Source organism: Nicotiana sylvestris, chromosome 10 (assembly GCF_000393655.2).
Source record: "Nicotiana sylvestris chromosome 10, ASM39365v2, whole genome shotgun sequence".
Classification (NCBI taxonomy): domain Eukaryota; kingdom Viridiplantae; phylum Streptophyta; class Magnoliopsida; order Solanales; family Solanaceae; genus Nicotiana; species Nicotiana sylvestris.
The window spans coordinates 145,385,561-145,393,434 of NC_091066.1; the positions used below are offsets into that span (position 1 = coordinate 145,385,561).

The 7,874-nt window shown below is 36.1% G+C and overlaps 1 long non-coding RNA gene across 1 annotated transcript; it reads right to left on the reverse strand.

Annotated features, from left to right (window-relative positions):
- Positions 1 to 386: 386 nt before the first annotated feature.
- LOC138880432 (uncharacterized) lies at positions 387 to 4,394 on the reverse strand. Its single transcript, XR_011403073.1, has 2 exons — positions 4,011 to 4,394; positions 387 to 997 (listed from the first exon to the last, which is right to left on the reverse strand). It is a non-coding gene; the product is annotated as an uncharacterized lncRNA (long non-coding RNA).
- Between the last annotated feature and the right edge of the window lie 3,480 nt (positions 4,395 to 7,874).

Sequence of the window (7,874 nt, forward strand, 5' to 3'; positions counted from 1 at the left end):
TTAAGGAGATTTAGAGTTATGATTTCCCCAATTGTCGTAATCCTTCCCGTTTCATCTTCTACACTTTCTCCTAAGTATTCTCTATCGATCGTGAGTAATTCAGGTGTCATAATTCTCTTTCAAGAAACTACCACAATTTACTAGACGTATTCTTCCGAATTACGCTAGCTGGCACTAGTACACTGCTCACTAAGATCGCACCAAGGCTTCGTTATTCCTAATCCCACCTTTAAACCCTCTGCATTGATCCCTCACATACACTAGGAGTGATGTTTTTAAATAACTACATAAATATGTACCTTTTTCCAAGCAATGCACACTAAATAGGCATAGTCAATTGATGGTCATTCAATCAACAACAACAAATACATAGTTGAACAAGTAGAGAAATCCAACGACTCAATTATATAAAAATATAACAAGAATTCATCCTCCAAAAGGTTCCACCAAAACCCTAGATTACAAATTAGCTATTCATAATAGTATGCAAAACTACAATACTAGAATTCATAACCAATAATGGAAATAGAGGAAGCAAGAGGGAAAAACATGAAGTTGAATCCTTCTCCTTCTCCTTCTTGCTCCTAGTGTGTTCTTGCCTCCCTAAAGTCTTCTATCCTTCCAAACTGGTGTTTCTCCCTCAAAATCACGTTTTAGGATGTAATTTGTCACGACCCAAAAATTCCTCTGAAGGAGTCGTGATGGCACCTAGTCTCTAAACTAGGTAAGCCTAACATAAACTGAAATAACATTGATGTTAACTTACTTTAAATTACATTACTCTGAACAAATTACAATTTTCAAAACCGGTGGTACAAGTCACAAGCCTTTCTAAGAGTAGTTATACAAAATAAATACATCATTGCTCCGAAACAAAAGGAACAAATGGAAATAAATACAAATGAAGGTGACTCCGAGGCTTGCGAACGCTGTAACAGGTTTACCTTGAGTCTCCATCGCAACGCCCCACATAGCTACTATGATCAAATACCTGGATCTGTACACAAAAATGTATAGAAGTATAGTATGAGCACACCACGGCGGTGACCAGTAAGTATCAAGACTAATCTCGATGGGGTAGTGATGAGGAACAGTCAAGACACCTACTAGTCAAATTAAATGAACACGACATGATAAAAAAATATCGAGATAAAGATAATGAGGTAATACCAACAACAGAGAGAAATCAAAATACAAACAGTAGGAACAATAAGGGAGAACACGGATAGTAATGAACGATAACCAAGTAAATCAGATAACCAAGTAAATCAGATAATCAAGTATATCAACACTGACATAACAAGAATAGAGACAAGTAAGAATGTATCCAACTAAAGAAAGCAATGCAAACTAAATCAATCACATCATGCCTAGTACACTTCCCGACCATCTCAACCCTCGATTTCTCATATCATAATCTCAACTTTCGAACCTTCAACACACATGGCACCTTGTGCCCCAATATTTTATTTTCCATTTCACTTCTAACAATAAAATCCACATGCAATACAATACATAACGTCTGTACAATGCACTCAATATCTCCAAGAAGTCCCATTTACCTAATATAGGTAAAATTACAATTTCTAAGTTAATTAGGAAAGCCAGCGAGAAAAAATGAAGTTGTTTCTTTGGAAATCCTTTGAGTAAAGAAAATACCCATTTTAATTTAAAATACAACATCGAATGGATTATTGCCTTTAACGTGAGAGTTAGCAACTTAAAACGTAGTAGAAATTCCTTTTTAAGAAAAATACAACCTCAGACGGTTTAAGGGGATATAATTGAGAAACTAATTGAATTAAGGACGTAACAATTATTGAAGTTTGAAATATTGAAACATATATATATATATATATATATATATATATATATATATATATATATATATATATATATATATATATATATATATATATATATATACGGTGAGGTATTGAAACATTGTGGGTTCTAAAACAAAGGATCATAGCAATAAAGGAATTAAACAGTTTAAACATTTGAATTGATAACAACAAATAAACACAACAGCAGAAAGTGCACGACATCACCCTTCGTGCTTTTACTCTCGTTCTCACCATAAGAATCAATATTCACTTTTATTCTTTATTTTTCAGCGTGCAACCCAATCCCAATCATATAGTACTATTGCGGCATGCAACCCGAAGCAAATCATATAGTGATGTTGAGGCGTGCAACCCGAGCCAAATCATATAATATTGTTGCGGCGTGCAACCCAATCCGAATCATATAATGATGTTGTGGTGTGCAACCCGATCCATATAATGTCGTTGCGGCGTGCAACCCGATCCATATAATATTGTTGCGGCGTGCAACCCGATTCCAATATACAAATCAACACAAATCACAAAAGAATCCCAACAAGGGAATAATAAGGAAACAACAATATCCCGGCAAGGGAGTCAACAACAAGAATAAACATGTCCCGGCAAGGGAACCAACAGTAAGAATTACATATGTCCCGGCAAGGGAATCAACTATTAACAAACTTGTACCAACAATTAACTTCACAATGAAACCTCAACTAAACAACAAGACATAATAAGCACGTGATAACTACACCGGCAACCACAACAATTGGACACGTAACCTTTTTGCACGAAGTCATAGAGGAACTCACAATCACGAAGTACCAGAACAATAAGGAAGGCAATCACTTCAATTAAGGCAATTAAGGGTCAATGTAACACGTAAGAATTAGAGGAAAGCTAACAACGTCATATGGAGCATATAGAGGCAATTTAAGCAACTAGTGTCACACCTCCTTTTTACCTACACCCCAGAAGGGTGTATAAAGGCGTTTTCCAATTTAAGTGACAATCGAAACATGATTTATTTTTTATTAAATTCAGAGTCGCCACTTGGGATAATTTTATGGTGTCCCAAGTTACCGGTTCAAATCCCGAATCGAGGAAAAGATTGACTCTGTTTTACAGTCCGCGAACACAGAAATCCGGGTAAGGAATTCTGTTAACCCGGGAGAAGGTGTTAGGCATTCCCGAGTTCCGTGGTTCTAGCACGGTCGCTCAACTGTTATTATTGGCCTAATTATCTGATTTTAAAACAGTTTTGAACCTATGTGCATTTTTTAACTTTAAACCGCTTTTAATTATTTCAAGGAAGATTTTAACGTCATCTAAAACACGTATTTGGACCACGCCACATGAAATGCACCCACAATCCGAGACACATTTTATTTAACATTGTCAAGATTTGGATTTGGGTCACATGAAATGCACACCCGAATTGGGGATTATGTATCATGACTATGTCATGGGAACCATACTCATAGTCACGATAATTTATTATTAATCGCCCCTAGAACAAGCTACTATGTTTGTAATTATTTTTCTAAGGCTAACTTGAGATTGTTGCGAGGACATGATTTACGGATATCGAATTTGTGAAAGAAGTGTAATTACTACTAAGCATCACTTGGTTTTGAAGTATTGCAATTATTTATAAAACAAAACTAAACTTTCCTATTTCACGGTCAGTGACAAAATGACATGACGTAGCTAATTTCTAAAACTCAACCGAATAAGTTAATGAATTTAGCCTAAACCCTCTTAGTATTAAGATATTACCATTATTTTACATTCAAACACTTATTATAATGAAAATCAACTAGCAGAGAAGGATCTACTATAACAATTATACATATCCAAGTACAACCAAACAAAAACACTATTCAACATAATTGTTAACGAAAATCAATTCAAAAAATGATCATGAAATTTAGTATAATCAAACAATACTCAATCTATCCAAACAAACCCACAGATAAACACCAAATAGCATGACTAAGAAATAGCTTAAAATTAAAATAGAATCTCCATCTTCTTATAGCTTAGAGGATTCAAAACTGCACAGTTCCATATTCTATACCAAACATAAAAGAAATGAACTTCACCATGAGCATAGCAAACAACTTTCATGGACAGAAGCAAAAAATGAATTGCAACATAGTGAGAAGGCAGAAATCGGACCTTTGTATTAAATGTATTAAGTTGTAAATACAAGCTTAGCAACTGGGCAATTCCGGACAGGAGATTTTACCGGCGACAACAAGCGGAACCAGTAATTCGATACCTCAATGGAAATCTCGAGATCCACTTCGATGGAGTGTTCACATGGCGCGAGAAATAACTTTTGCAACAAAATTTCAAATACAATTCAAAGGAAAAATACCAAGCATTCAATCCCTCTTTCCCTCTTGGTGGTCGCTAGCTGCTCAAGAATTTTTGGGTTAAAGTGTGGCTGACTAGGGGTGTTTTGGTGAACACGACAGATTTAGCTCCTTAGGCGTTTTTGTTCGGCACCGATTTTTTGAAGTCTAAGGTCTTAGGCTCTCATTTGTTGTATTCCCTTTTTTTCGCTCCTCCCCCAGGCATTAGTCTCTATTTTTCTTTTATAGGTTTAGGATTTTGGGGTTGTATTTAGGTTAAGAGGTATGAGCCTAAGAATTATAGGCTAGGTCCAAAAACTAGGTCTAAACAAATAGGTTGCTCGAGCCCAAATTTTATTCTTTCCCTGTGAACGAGATTAAAAATGCAATCTCATTTATTAATTAATCCTACTTAAATAAAATAACTATTAAAGTAAGACAGACCGTTAAAATAAACTATTTTTGGTATTTTCAAAATATCATACTAAAAGATAAAAAAATGGAAAAATCATTAAGATAAAATTCATAGAATTATTTTTTGTATTTTTGAATTTAATAGACAAATTAAAAGTAACCAGATAAAAATATTAACTTGCTAAATAAGAGAAAATATTTTTTGTGATTTTCCTTTTTTGTGATAAAATAAAGCAAATAGAGTCGAAATTAGTTGAAATACCTATATTAAGCCTAAATTAAATATTTACATGCTAAAGTGGGTGAAATTTCGGGGAGGGTTTTACATACTAAATTAAAACCACATCTCTACAGCTGCCCCTCTTTCACTGAAAACGCGAAGAGTTTCAGACAAAGAATGACTAGACAGGTTTTTTGACCCGACCCTTATTTAAGGAGACAAAAAACTAAGAGAAAGGAGAATGTGACCGAACCCTGGTATCTGAGCTGCCTACAAATCCTTGGCTATAAAGGAATCAGGCCACGTATAGTTCAGAAGTGAGTGAGGTGATGGAGTACTGAGGTGGAGAGTCGGTCGAGGTGTCGTTCCGCTGAGTTTCCGATCTGCGGTCCCGTTAATACATCAAAATCAAAAATGAAAAAGACTAACTAAGACTATCAACTACGAGTTACAAGATTCCTATCTATGAGTCTTCTGAAGCTTGATCTTGAGTCTTGGTTGGTTCTTCATGCGGACAGTGATCTGAATCTTGATGCTTGTTAGCCGCAGGTGTTGGTTCAATCTTCTTCAGCTTTTCAAACCAAGACGGGACATGCAGAGCTTGTGACTTCAGCCCTGTCTTGAGCAGCTCACATCTTTCATTAACTTCTTTATTTGGATTCACTTCTTGTCTTTCTTTTTGTTTTTTTTCTTTTTATTCTGGATTGTGACTAACTTCTGTTTATCATCTTGGACTGCTGACTCGCATTCTTGACGCGAGCTTCTTTTGTTGCTGACCTGAATTGTATTCTGAATTGAATTCCCTCTTTTTTCCAGGTGGGCGCCTGATTGCTGAACTTGAATTGTCTTCTCTTGTTACTTGACACTGTTTTCCCTTGCACCTTGAACCATTTTCCCTGAAACTTGAACTATCTTCCTTCAAAACTGCTTTTCCTTCAAACTCGAGTTATCTTCCTTCAACACTGCTTTCCCTAGAAACTTGAGTTGTCTTCCTTTGTTCTCCAGGTGGGCGCCTGATTACAACAAAACAGACAAAACAAAAGAAATTTTTTCTGTCCCAGTTTGCACTAGGAAGATTTGTGAGCTGTTAGCAAAATTGTAAACCACTTGTACTATTGATGCAATGATGAGAGTAAACTAAAGAATAGACTAGTAAAACTATAAACTAAGCTAGACTAAAGTAAAAACTCACCCCATTTTCCAGGCGACCCCCCCTGATTTCAGGAGAACTAAACATTGATAATCTTAAGAAAACTAAAAAAAATGACCCCCTTTTTTCAAATTCAGACTTCCCTTTATTTAAAAAATTATTATCCTAGGAGAAAATTCATGGGACTAGGTTTTTTATCTTAGGAGAAAGATTTATCAGACTAAGATTTCTATCCTAGGAAAAAATTCATCAGACTAGGTCTCATTTCTTATCTTAGGAGAAAGATTCATCAGACTAAGATTTTGATCCTAGGAGAAAGTTCATCAGACTAGGTCTTCTATCTTAGGAGAAAGATTCATCAGACTAAGATTTTGATTTGTGACGACACAAAGGGGTCATCACCTGTTTTCTTATCCATTCTGAGCTTTCGAGGCCTTGAAAACCTCATTTATAGTTGCCTCGATTTGCGTGCATAGTCCGGGCGCATAGCCGGAAGCTCAAATATGAAATTCTGTGAAAATTTGCTAAGTTTTGATATTAAAATGAATAACTTTGACTTCGGTCAACATTTTGAATAAATGAACCCGGACTTAGGAAAATATGGGACTTAGGCGTATGCCCGGAATCGAATTCCGAGGTCTCAGGCCCGAGAAATGAATTTTTGAGTAAAATTGTTTTCTGAAAATATTTAAGAAAAATGGAAATGAAATTTGAGTAGAAAGTGATGGTATCGGGCCCGTATTTTGGTTCTGGCGCCTGGTACAAGTCTTATACATGGTTTAAGTACTTTTTGTAAAGTTTGGTTGAAAACGGACGTCGTTTGACGTGTTTCGGACTCAAAATGGAAAATTTGATGTTTTAAGAAAATTTGAAAGAATTCTTGGATTTTAAAGCTTAATTCATGGTATATGATGTTAGTTTGGCAATCTGATCGCACGGTTAAGTTTGTAGGATGTTGTTGGGTTAGTGCATGTGTTTGGTTAGGAGCCCCGAGGGCTCAGGAGTGTTTCAGAGGTGTCTCGGAGTGATTTCGGACATAGGAAACAGAAAAATTGTAGAAATAGTACCCCGTGTGTACAGTACCCCGTGAACAGTGCCATACAGTACCCCATGAACAGTGCCGTATAGTACCGTGAACAGTATCGTATACAGTACCCCATGAACAGTGAAAACGCGTGAACAGTACCCGGAATTTTTCTGGACAGAACATTAAGTTTTGAAAATGGGATTTCCATTTTTAGCGAATTGGAGCTCGGGAAGAGGCGATTTTCGGGAGATTTTCAGAGAACACAACGGGGTAAGTGTTATTAACTTAATTTTGGTTAGATTACCCTAATCTATTTCTAGTTTTGGCATTTAATTGGTGATTTAGTTGGGAAAATTTTGAAAACCCTCTTAGTTTAATTTGAAGATTTGAGGGTCGAGTTGATGTCGGATTTTAGTAAAATTGGTATGACTGGACTCGTGGTTGGATGAGGTTTCATATTCCGTAATTTTTGTCGGGTTCTGATACGTGGGCCCCACGGGTGAATTTTTAGTGCAATTTCGGATTTTTAATGAAAAATGTAGAATTTCATATGGAATTAATTCCTATAATTTTTATTGACTGCATCAAATTGCTTATGACTAGATTTGAGAATTTCGGGCACGAATTCGCGAGACAAAAGCTTGTTGGAATTTTGAATTAGTTGCAAAGCGAGGTAAGTGTTTGGTCTAACCTTAGCTTGAGGGATTAGGAGTTGTGTCTTATTTGCTACATGTTAATTGCGGAGTACGACGTATAGGCATTGTGACGAGTATCTATACGTTGGTGTCAAGCATGCCCGTGAGTCTTGTATTATAATTGTTATGACTCCGTTGTGGTTTATTGCGCTTCATATGTTATTATCACCATTGTTCCC